The following is a 13159-nucleotide window of genomic DNA, read 5'->3' as shown; positions in this document are numbered from 1 at the left end:
TATTTAAAAAGAGGAGACTACATAAAAATCCAGACCTCAAAAACTCAAAATGTCTTGTTGACCTATATCCGCCCCTCCCCCCCCAATGGCAACAACTGGCTGAGCTGAGTAGCTGCCACCACCGGCCTCTTGGGGGGGTGGGGAGGAGCTTGGGCAGAGTGAAGAGCTCAGACTCCCTGAGCTGGGTGGACTCATATCCACGTGCCTCAGTTTCTCTATATGTACGATGGGAGTGGAGGCAGAGCTACCTCATATGGCTGTACGGTGAGGAGACCCCAAGAATCACTGAAAGCAGGACCAGGACACAGGAGCATACAGGGAGGGGGCTCCGGCATCCTTATGCATAGACCCCATGAGCATCTAACTTGAAGCCCCACTTCAAGATAGGGCTGGCCTTTCTCCCCTCCCTTTGTGAGCTCCTCTCTTTGTCTCAGCCAAAACTTAACTCGCTCAAGGCCACATCTGCAGACTGGCAAGAGTCCCGTGGCATCTCCCATGAGCACCGAAGCCTCCCACTAAAGCCTCACCTATGCTCACCTGGATGAGGGCTTCAACCTCCTGTTGGCTCTTCCCTCCCACTCGGGACCACACGACATCCCTGGTGACCCTAGAGAAAGGCCCCCCTGATTCCGAGTGTGCCTGCACCAAAAGCCTGGAGAGAGTTCCCACTGCTTCAGGGCAAAGGCACACATCCCCACGTGCTCCCAGGCCCGGTGCTCCGGCTCCCTCGGGCCGGTGGGCCCCGTCTCTTCTGGGCTCGTCCTATGGGCCAGGCTCTTCCACAGCTTTCCTCTCTCCGGGGACTCCTTTTCCTTCCTGGCTGACAGCAGTAACCCTGGAGGGCTCCATGGGAACATCCCTTCCTCGGAAAGCCTTTCCTGCTCCATTGTGACTTTCCAGGCATGCCTTCCTTCCCTCAAGCCACTTCCCACAATTGTACCCAAACACCGATGTGCGTGGTTGGGACCATTCGCCTCCCTGCAGGGCTGTGAAGGCCATGTGGGCACGGAACACGTCGACCTGCCCCCACTGAACCACCAGTCTTATCCATAAATACCCGCGGATTAAAATCTTCAATGCAAATATCGAATAAGGGAGTGTTGGGCAGAAAAATACCGGTGATCCCCATTGACCCCAGGCTAAAAAGTCAGATCTCCATGTAGTCAGAGTAGGAAATGCAACATCAAGGTCTGACACCATCACACTGCCCCCCGGCACCAGCCAGATCAGAGCTGGAATATTCCAGAAAATGCATCTGTAGGCGCTGTGCGAAATATGGGTAGACCGGGGCAAGCTCTACTTGAGCAGCGTTAGGCCATTCACAGCTTGCTTAATGCGAGGCGCTGCTCTATTTCCACTGACGTTCCGGGGAGCCTGGTCCTCTTCACCTTCCGTGGGTCCCCCGCGGATGGAGGGGCGGGGGCGGGGGGCGGGCCAGCTTCAGGGGAGCGGCTGCAGGGCGAGCCCGGGGCTGCTGGTGAAGGGGCTGCGTCCAGAGCCAGCGAGCCGGGGAGCAACCACTCCGCCAAGGGAGAAAAGGCATTTAACTTTGGCCGCGGGGACCCGTCAAAATGCTTTCCAGCCTCAAGCTTCTGTGATTTTAAAAAATCTCAGCTCACTGGCCAGGACTCCTAGGAGGCCGGGGGCGGGGATGCTCACCACCAGGATCAAGTCGGGCCCTGGAACTGGATCTAAAGCAGCCGAGTAAGGGGAAAGGCTTGGGGGCCTCGAGGCCCTGCTGGGATTCCATTGCGAGAGGAAATGAAGCCCAGAGAATTATTTAAGGCCGGCATTTCCTAATCATGACGTTTTGCTTCTTTGCACGGCCCCCTGGGCTAACATCCTTGCATCGTTCTGAATTTAAAAGGGAAAACAGTGGAGCAGATTTGGTGGCTGGCTCCCCGGACGGCCCTTCTGGGGCCTGCCCCACCAAGCTCCGTCTCTGGAGCTGGGCAGCGGAGCGTCCAAAAGCAGATCTCGGTGTCGAGAGACTAACCCCCCGGTGCAGGGATGACTCCCCCAGAGCTCGACATCCCAGCCAGGCAGCCCCTGGGGTGGCCTGAAAGATGGAACCGAGAAGTGAGGGAATCTGATGCCTCTTCTGCGATGGCCCTGGAGGCGGTGACTGCACCTCGGAGAGGGGACCTTGTGCCCAAACTCCACCCACACAGGCCGCCAAAGCAGTGACACAAGAGAGGTGGTGTGTCCCCAGCCGGGTGACCTGCACTTCTCACCGCAGCTGCAGTGCTGGGACCTGGGATGAGACCCCAGGCTCTGAGCAGGTGCCCCGGACCCAGACCGCAGTGCAGGTGACCCCTGGGCCCTGCCCTAGACGGCCAGGCCAGAAGTCAGGGGATTGAGTGTGGACCCACCAGCCACTCCCCGGGAGCAGCCAGCAGGAGGGGCGTGATCCCTGCTGAGCTCCAAGGGAGGGGTCCCTCCATGCAGAGACCTGAGGAGGGGGGCAAGCAAACAGCTGTCCTTCCAGTCCAGAGTCCTCCCCTCTCGCCAGGGGACTTCGACACAAACGGGACTTCTCGGTGGCTCTGTTTGCCAGAGGGGACCGAGGATCACTTGGCAGCATAACCAAAGAGATGAAAGACAATTTGGGGATAACATCAAAAGCTCCGAGAGGGATATTCTTTTAAAAACAGAAAAGTCCCGTCTTTTGCCTTTATCATTACGGCACATGAGTGTGAAAAGCTACATTTTTATTTACATGTCATGGGGTAGAAAATCCCTTCCAGATTTCCCCTACCCCGACTCCCCTGTCACCTCCCTCGCAGAGCACTCAGGGCTCAGGACCACCCTCACTGGCTTCTCGTGTGCTCCCCTGTCTGACCCTGTGAGGGGCATCCTATCACCCAGGGCAAGGCCCAGCCCTCCCCCTGCCGGGGACACCTGTCCCCAACAGCCCTCCACACAATTTCCTTTGCTCTTGGGCACACACATCTGCACCCCACACTCAATTATATGTCCACTTATTGGTTTGCTACCCAACCTCCTCATTTTAGAGATAAACACACCAAGTATCAAGGTAAATCCTGCTCAGGGTCAATGCAGAAATTACTAGAAGAATAAAAATAGACCCCGCTCTCCTGTTGCTTCCTACCATACCATGGTGCCACTTGACTGGCTCGTGCTGACCGGTAATTTATTTGGTAAGGGGCTTCGGCAAGTATTTTTTAAAATCGGAAAAACAAGGAAACAATTCCACATAAACGAGTTACATTCTGGATTCCAGAGAAATGGTTGAATGTGGGCAAGAGTGGCCTGAGAAGCCTTTTGCAGCCCCGTCCACTTCCCAGCCCCCTTCTGGCCCCACTGCCCAGGTGGCGGCTCCCCATGGAGGTCCTGCTGGGAGAACTGAGTGATTCACCAGCGTTCACTCACCGTCACTCCCTTGTGGGGCCCAGGGAGCTAAAGGGAAGTGCAGGGCCCCAGAATGCCCGGCTCTACCCATACCCACTGGTGTGACCCTGTAGGTCGCCTCCCTCTGAGTGGCACCCAAGTGCTCTGAAGAATCCCTGAGATCCAGGACACTGACGGTAACTGCGAAAAGCACAAATTTTCCCCCTTATCAGGCAAGATGAGGCAATATAACAGCACGAATCCATCCCAATCCCAGAAGGAAATAATACCCTCACCTCTTGAGGTAGTGGCGCTCCATGGTTTGATCCTAGAAATGTGTCAGCAGACTTGATTTCAAGACCGCAAAACAGTAAGAGAAAAACAATCTGTGGTTTTTCATTTTTGTAACACGTTGTTTTTAAGTGAGTTAACTGATTTTTCTTTTTATTTGAGATTTGAAAAAAAATGAAAGGGAATTTTAGCATTGGGCTATAATAATGTTGACACCCAGAGAAGAGATGAGCCAGAAAATGCAAAAAAAAAAAAAAAAAAATACAACAGCAGCGAAAGAAAAGCAAATCCAAATCCAGCTCGGACAGACAGGCCAGTCCCAAGGAGCTGGTGAGTCCACAGGACAGCCAGGGGCTCGCTCATCACCAGCCCGGCAAAGGGTGTCTGTGGGGTAACAAGGTCCCAACCTGAAGGTCAATGCAGAAGGCCCTTAGGGTCAACAGCAAACTTGAGTTTACCTTGGGACATGAGTTGCTTTTGTGAATTCCATGGAAATAGTAAGATTAGGGGACTCCAAACAAGGAGCATCTGAACCCAATTATGGACACTTTGCCAATTTTTTAGGACTTCTGGTGTTTCAGCCAGCACATTCTGGAGGTACCAGGCCCCGGTGTGAGACAGTGTGCCTTGTTTCAGCTGATCGCACAGCAACACATCCTATAGCAGATAAAGTAAGAGCACCAAGGATGAAGGCACGCAACAGTCAAGCTAGATTTGTAGTGACAACCGTCCGCCCCAGGGGGAAGCAGCTGCTTTGGCCTTTCAGCACACAGAGATGTCATCTGCTGCAATGACAATTGGAGCACATGGAGATGTGCCAGGGCACGTCTCAGAATAGGGGAACTGTGTGCGAACAGTTGGGTCTTCCGTGTTTCAGCGAAATTTTTACTTCACTGGGAAACCTCATGTTTTGGTGCAAGAATCTATATAAATTAAGATTCAGACCTAGAAATCCTAGGATCAGTCCTGGCCCCATGCTCTCTCGTCACTCTTCTGCATCTAGAAAACCAAGGTCTTCAGACGGATGCTGGCCCACTCTCCCCGGGCATCCCTCCTCCCGCAGTGCTCCGTCAGTTCTGGTTGAAGCTTGTCCTCTGTCTTCTAAACTGATTTGCTCTTTCCATTGTGTCTTTAGAGAGACAGGTTTCGGCCTGGTCCCATCATTCCATCTTCATGAGAAATGACATTGGGACCTGCCTCTCCATTTTATAATTCAAGTGACACTTTCACTATTTGACATTCTTCAGTTTGTTGAACCAAGAATAATTTAGGGGAGCCCAACACAGCTGATTTTAATAAAAGAATCATGGAAACAATCTTCCAAACAAACACAAAACATCGGTCGTCTCCAGCAAAGGAGCAGACATGCTGGTCCCGAGATCCTCCAGGCATGGCCACCCCTCACGCAGGCCTGGGGGGCTGGCAGGATCCAGCATGCAGCGCTCAGTCTTGATGGTGAGAACTATCATCAAGTATAAGGCAGAGGCCCTGCGAGCCGAGACCTGCCTGGATTTCGGAGCTCTGTGTGTGAGTCAGGCCACTCACGCGTTGCTAGCCAAGGCCCAGCCTTCCTTACCTGAAATTCTGTGCAGCTCCCTCACCAGACAAATACGTACTGGTGCAAATCAAAAAAAAAAACAACCACAGCTAGAAAAATACAGCTTTCACTGTTTCCATTGAGAGCTTGCAGGCGAGGGGTTGCGGACCTACATACCCTTGCCTTAAGATATCCAGAGATGCCACCCACTGTGCATAATCCTTTCCAGCAGACGTGGGTTTGGAGGAGTTATCCAATTTAAATTAAATTATAAGACACAAACACCTGATATAAATTTTGTGGACTTTGTACTTCATTTTTAGATCTAATATAATCTTGGATTGTCTTTCCAACGGTCAGCTTCCAACAGTTCTGCATTCCAGTGACATTTCATCCCGAGCAGGAATGCCATCCCACAGGTTCAGGGGTTCTTGCTCCTCCTTGGCAGGGCCTCTTTGACGTCACTTTCACTGCAAGTAGCCTTTCTTGTTAGTTGGCACTTAGCAATTCCTTGTTAGTTAACCCCGTGAGGATACCTTAGACGTCCTCTGAATGCCAAGAAATTCTAACCCTTGGCTTGTTTTTTTAAGTCACATTGCCATCCTAGAAGAGATATGACTGTCCAAAATCCACCAGTGCTAACCTAGGCAATCCCCAATGGCCAGAAACCACTGGGTTAGCCCTTCTGATCAGTGACTACGATGGTGTATCAACATATGCATGTAAATCTGTTATCCAGACTTACTTTTTAGGAGGCCTACTCAGGACTTTTTATAAAGCTGTCCTAGGGACAAGAAGAGGGAAAGTCATAAGTTGCTGATAGAAACAGAAATCTGCTTTAATATATTCCCTTAAATTATTTACAACTTTTGAAGATGTTATCCGGCCACCTAAGAAATAATGGTACTTAAGGATAATCTTTTAACAACAAACATCTATGCCCTGAATTGAAACACACGTTGGTTTACCCCTTTGGTGATAAGGTCTATGAATTCTGTAAATCACTCACATTCTTATAGCTATTACATTGTAATAGACCACCCAGCTTGATGAATACAAGGTTTTAGCTGGAGGAAAAATAACAATTGTGGTTCGAGGATTAAATTCCATTCCAGAAGCTCACCGCTGATGAAGGAACATCCTCCCTGAGAAGTGTGGGTACCTGAGGGTGGGGAGGGGAGAGGTCTTGTGCACGCAAGAACCCTTGGCAATGGCCTCTAGTGGCTGCCCCAGCCCCCAGCTTGTGTGAATGCTCCATTCATTCTTATTCTTCAAGGCAATTAGCCAAAGTTCAGTGACAAGTAGGAATCTGGGGCAAACACCAGAGGAATATATTTAAAGCAAATAATCTCAGAAAAACTCAGCAAACTGCATCTCTCTGTACCTCTTTCTACTATCATACTTTATTTTTTTCTGAATGGAGGGATTTCCCCACTTTCGCATCTTTGACTGTGTTGTATTTTGTTCTAGTATTTTTGGCACAGAAGTAAGAATCTGCAGGCCTCATTAAAGCCCTGATAAATGCATGTGGCTGCTGTCTTTTGTCTCCTAGCCAAGGGGTCTGTTCCGAGGGCCTATGTGCTGACTCAAGCATCTGTGCATAGCAATTCTTTGCAAGAGAACAGTCGATGGTCAGCAACTTCATACTTGTGGTCAAAATGAAGCGCCTAAGAAATTTCTATAGCTAATGAAGTGCAGCTGACACATAGAAACATTTGTGAATGAGATGTATTGGTGATTTTTCTGAAGCAGTTTTGTGTTTGTGAAACGCATTCCAATTATTTTCCTTAGGTATTCTTTGGGACAGCCCTGGGAGTGAATTTGGTAGCATGATACTCTTTCACGTAGCTAAGGAAGTCAAGGAGTTGTAATTTACTAGTCAAAAGCTAATTAAAAACCAAGGCTGTAGAGTGTGTTAAAAAGGAGACGATAGGCCCAAAATGGAGTCACTAGTGCTAAGCCCCAGGGGGAAAACCAAGACTTAATAGCTAACCTAATTGTAGTTTCAGTCTCACTGGGAATTTAACCTTTATCCCATCAACCTGGAATTACCTGGTTAGCCTAGTGAGGTCATCTACCCCATAGGCTCTTCCACTCCCTTTAGGAGAGTAAGCTTGCCTCAAACAATGCATTCCTTACTAATCATTTCCTTTTTCTGACCCTTTTCTGCTTTTAAGGGCCTTTCCTTTCCTACAGCTTGGCTACCTAGGACGCTGCCTGATTCATAAATTATTGAATAAAGCCAATTTGATCCTTAAACTTAGTTGAATTTCTGTTGTTTCACAGATTTGGTGACAATGGGAGAATCCGAAGTGAGATTCTGATGGCATTCAAGAACAACAAGAAACACAAGCAGACTCCTTTTTGAGTTCGCTGTCTTTCTTCCCACTTCCCTGGGCTGTGGGTAAGTTACTCTTCATTCTGAGTTATGCTCTCTTCACACTGATCTTAAAATCTAATCACTTTCCAGTCCAGAGCTTAGAAGGTCAACTTGAGCTGGTGGTACGTTCCATCTGGAACCCATATCCCTAGCCCTTGGTTCAGTTGTTTGGAATCCCTTCCCAGTTCCACTCTGCAGGCTGCATACTGGAATCTGCTGGTTTAATCCACACTGGGAATTGCTGGTGGTGTGCACAGTCTTCTCTCAGCCAGTCCTCAGTAACATCTCTTGGTTACTACTAATATGTTAAGTGCATATATCTGTTTTCCTATGTAGATAAAGGCTATTTCCTCTGGGGATCTCAAAAGCCAAAAAGCTGCAAAAATTGGTGAGCACAGGTCAAGTATTTACAACCTGTTTGAGCACTCTCCACCTCAAGAAGACTCCTATGATAAGACAAATTGGTCTCAGAACTGGTTAGATTGACACTAGGTCACCCAACAGTCTCAAGAAACTTCCCATGCAGCAAGGCACACTGTAAAACACTACACAATCTCCAACCCAGGGCACATCTCCTTTGGGTATTAGATTGGCTCTGAGAAACCCAAAGCATTAGCTAATGGAATCCTTAAACCCCAAGAGTGAAGGCACCACCTTCTGACACATTTTTTTGTTCGTGCTTCAAAACTATGACCTGCAGGTTATAAATACCTACAGAAATGGAAAAATATTCTTAAAAACAACCTAGAATTACAATGGGCCTTTGGGGAATGTTCCAGTTATACAAGATCAGTCATTTAAGAAATGCACTTGAAAGTAAGAGTTCCTGAATTAAAGGAAGGAAATGTGATACCTACTTTAATTGGCATGCAAAAGTGTCTAAAAATCTTCAAGATTCAAAAGTAGTCTCATTGAAAGGTTCACCGGAAAAGGCCAATGAAACATTGAAGACATAAGAGCAACCTAAAACAAAAGATGACAGGACTGATGTGACCCCTGCGGCTCCCCTCGCCCTCCTTTACCTGAATCCTTCCGGTCTGCTAGTTCTGTGTCTGACCTGCCTTTCACTCTGAAGAGATGATTAAAGAGATACCTCCTAAAATAAAACTTCCCAAAGTTTTGGGTGATCCTCCTCATATACTTTCACTCCTTGATCACAATAGTTGAAGAATTTCCCAAACCCAGCAAGAAGCTCCAAACATTTTTTGAAGAGTTTAGAATCCTTACCAGGGCTTACGACCCCAAGGTGCCAGCTTCATCCATTTGTGCACTTGAGTGGTCCCTGGTAAAGCCCAAAAATGGATGTTGGAAGCAGAATGGCATAATGCCAAGGTGATATTCGAGATCCTCTCTTTCCTTTTTTTTTTTTTTTTTTTTTTTTTTTGAGATCCTCTCTTTCCAACACAAGTCCTCTTTTGGACCAGGAAAAGCTAGCAATATACAAATAGGTTTTTTAAAAGCCATTCCTGGAGCCTTCCCTGCCCCCGTGGACTAGCTTAGGATTCAACATGCAAATCAGAGAAAGAAGAACCAGGGCACACTTAAAAGTCCTTTTGGAAGTGCTTTTCCTACACATTCTGGATTCCATACATAAATGAGGCCACCTCACCTGCACTAGCTGCCCTGTTTGTAAATGAATTATCTCCTAAGATTCATAGGTTAATAAAAAGACAGAAAACAGGATGGGAGGCCATGGGCCTGACTGAACTCGTGACCATAGTAGAGCATTTTGAAAGGACTTTGGACCAAGATTATAACCGGAAGTCTACCAAACTAATAGCCACACCAGCTACGACAGTTCAGGGCTAGAGATCAAAGTAACACCTAGGCCTCCCACATCACATCCTCTAGGGCCCCATCATCAAAAGTCTATCCCAGAGGCCGAAGTCTCTTTTGTAATCAACTGGGACACCGGAGAAAAGGTTGTCCTCAAAGATCCTGTGCAAACTCCTCAGTGGCCCCCAAGGAAGGGCTCCCAGATGGACTCCTCCCCAAATCGATGGGGTTCTGAGGCACCTTCTGGTAAACCACTAATTAGAAATACCCTTACACAGCCAAGGCAAAACTACAATGAACTTGCCAAATTCTGGTAGATACTGGAGCTACTTTAAACCCCAGTCTCATAGAACAACAAATCCCTGTGAGTGAAGAAAAAGTTTCCATAGTGGAGGTATCAGGTAAAGTCCAGAGTGTTTTCTGCCTCAACCAGTACAAATGATTCTGGGACCTTGCACTGAACAGCATCCTTTTCTGCTGTGTGATACGGCCCCTCCCAATCTATTGGGCAAAGACTGCCTTTCTAAACTAAGAGTGGGACACCTGGGTGGCCCAGCAGTGGAGCATCTGTCTTCGGCTCAGGTCATGATCCCAGGTCCTGGGATCAAGTCCTACATCAGGATACCCGCAGGGAGCCTGCTTCTCCCTCTGCCTGTGTCTCTGCCTCTCTCTGTGTGTCTCTCATGAATAAATAAATAAAATCTTTAAAAAATAAACTAAAAGAGCTAATACACTTTATTTACAAGGGAAACGTCACCTTAGAATTTCCTGCCAACCTGACTCTGATCTTTTATGTTCTTTACAATCTGTCTGTGATATAGAAGGGAAAGGATTCCAACCAAAAAAATCCCCTAATTTAATTAAGGTGCCCAAAACTCTGTGGGCTGATTCTAATATTGACACTGGGAAAATAGCAAGTTTAGAGACTATAAAGATTCAGGCGGATATGACTACCCCTCTTGCAAAATTGTCTAAATATCCATTACAGCCTGAGGCCACACCAGCCCTCACACCAACAGCAGAAGCCCAGGGTTGACCACTTCCTGTATCAGCCCCTGTAACACACCAATTTTGCCAGTCAGAAAACCTAATGGTCAGGGTGGCCATTTGTCCAGGACTTGAGAGCCACTAAAAAGAGACTTGGTTCTCATTTCCCAGTTGTCCCAAACCCAGACACCCTCCTGTCACCAATTCCACCAGACTCAGAATGGTTCACCATGGTGGACCCTTGTTCAGCCTTTTTCAGCATTTCTGTGGACCCTAACAGCTAATATCTGTTTGCCTTGACTTGGAACAATCAACACTATACCTCAGGAGCTCCAGGAGGCCCCTTCTTATTTCTCCTGAGTGCCATTGAGAATGAAGCATCCCCAGTTCCCCAGGAAATCCACCCTCTACAGTACAGGGACAGCTTCCTGCTGTGCTTGGCTTCCCCAAAACATCATCTGTGAAGGATTCCACGTACTTGTTGCAACGCTCAGCTAAAAATGGACATCAAGTGTCTAAAGAGCAATTGCAATGGTCTCTAGACACTGTTAATTACCTAGGTCATTATCTAAGTGATGAAGATATCCAGCTGTCCCCAGAAAGGATTCAGCTAATCCAAGAAAGTCCAAGGCCTATGACTAAGTGACAGCTCCATGAATTTCTAGGCCTGGCTGGCTATCATAGATTATGGGCTCCTGATTTTCCTTGATTAGCTTCCCCACTCTTTGAATTTACTAAAATTCTAGTCCCTGGAGCCCTTCCATGGGAAGATAAGGAGGAATAGGCCTTTTTAAGAGTCAGCTAGAGCTATAAGAGCAGTCTACCCTAGGGCCACCTAACTCTTCAAACCTTTCACCTTATTTGTGTGTGAAAGAGAGAACCTTCTCCTGGGGATGCCCACATAAGAATGTGGCAGTGAACACCAGTCTATTACCTATTATAGCACACAACTGGGCTCAGTTGCTCATGCTTATCCCAACTACCTTCAGGCTACAGCCACAACCACAAAGTGGTAGGAGCCTCAGTGGATCTAACCTCAGGAAATGACTTTATTCACAGTTTGGAGGCTTCTTAATTCTGAACTGAAACCAGTGCATCTCTGCCAGGACACTAACCCCCTAGGAAATCCATCTGCTCTCACCACCTAAGCTGCATCCTACATGGTGCAATGTTTAAATCTTGCCCATTACTACCCCTGCCTGATAAAGGCGAGCCCCATGACTACCGGCTAATGACGTCCTGTTTTGTGACACGACAGCTTGATTTACCAGACACTCCTTTGACTAATCCTGATCTATTTGGTTTGTTGACGGGGTTTATTGTAAAAAATAAGAAAGGGAATTTCCAAGCTGGTTATACTGTTACCACCCAATATAAGCTGCTTGAGAGAGGAAGTCTCCCACGGACTGAATCAGCCCAATATGCAAGCTCTGTGCCCTTCCTGGAGGGTGCCAAGGATCAGAAGAACAAATTGTTAGTACTTATGCTGATTACACAGTATGTCTTTGGGGCCACTCATAATTTAGGGATGTTATGGAAACAAAGGGACTTCTGTCCACTGGGATCCCAATAAAAAATGGATATCAAGGAAAGAAACTTCCTACTGCCATTCTTTTACCTTCTGAAATTGACGTCATAAAAATTGAGGCTCACACTAAAAAGACTGAACCTGAGCATCACGGAAAAACCCTAGTGGATGGTCATGCAAAGGCAGCAGTGACAGACTCTGTGAAGGTTGTATCATAAGTGGATGAAGTCCACTCTGCTTCTTCAAAAATGGCCTCTCATTGCCAGACCGTTGCCAAATGGATATCCTTGCAGCATGTCAACAATCTGCTCCCAAGTCAGAGAAGTCACAATAGACACACAAGATTTGCCAACTTCATAAACAGCCAGGGTTATGGGAAAATCAAGACAGCTGCTTGGTTCTTTCTGGCTCCCTGGCAAATGCTACTTTTCGGTTTTTGCATTCCTTCACCCATCATGATGCATTTAAGACAACTCAAACTATAAACATTGGTGGAGAGACTTCTATAAAATTGCAAAAACAGTTTACCATCCATGTCTGACCTATCAGTTTCATAATCCTATAAACATTATTTTTGTCCCCAGAGGCCTCAATCCCCTTCCCTCTGGACCCTGGCCATCTGCAACTATACCTCATCCAGTTGCCCCCTCCTGTGAATTATCAGTAGCTCTTGTTACTGTAGGAATGTTTTCTGGAGGGGTTGGAACCTTCCCTGCCACAAGGCCGGTGCTCTCTCAGTGGTAAAGAAATTGTTAGAAAGTACATTTCCCACACCTGGTATACCTTCCTCAATCTCCAGCCATGGAGGCACCAACTTACCTGGGCAAATCATACAATCCTTAATAAAAACCTTGCAAACTCCTTAGAATTATTACTGCCCCTACCACCCTCCATCATCAGGCAAGGTTATGAGAACTAATGGGATCCTTTAACTTAAAATCTCTAAGCTTGCAGGAAATACTAGTCTCTGGACTCCTCTGGCCTAACACATCATCTGTAACCTTGTGGACTACTTACAGTACTGCCTTGGGGAAACATAAACTCACTCCACACTAGATAGTCAGTCAGACCACTATCATCAGTATACAACCTTCTGTGGATCCCTGTTGTGTCATCCTAGTGTGAGACACTGCTGTAAGTCTTTAACATATTATGCTAAAGCCTATCATCAACAGGTTAAAGAAGTCTCCCCAGATCCCAATCAAGGATCCTTTGGGTCACAGTCAAGAGCATGATGAGTGTGGTGAGTGGGTATTCTGGAAACATCATCAAAGGAAAGAGGAGACATCATCAGAGGAAAGCAGCTCTT

This window comes from Canis lupus, chromosome 24 (genome assembly GCF_048164855.1).
Source record: "Canis lupus baileyi chromosome 24, mCanLup2.hap1, whole genome shotgun sequence".
NCBI classification, from domain to species: Eukaryota; Metazoa; Chordata; class Mammalia; order Carnivora; family Canidae; genus Canis; species Canis lupus.
This window is presented reverse-complemented; position numbering follows the sequence as displayed.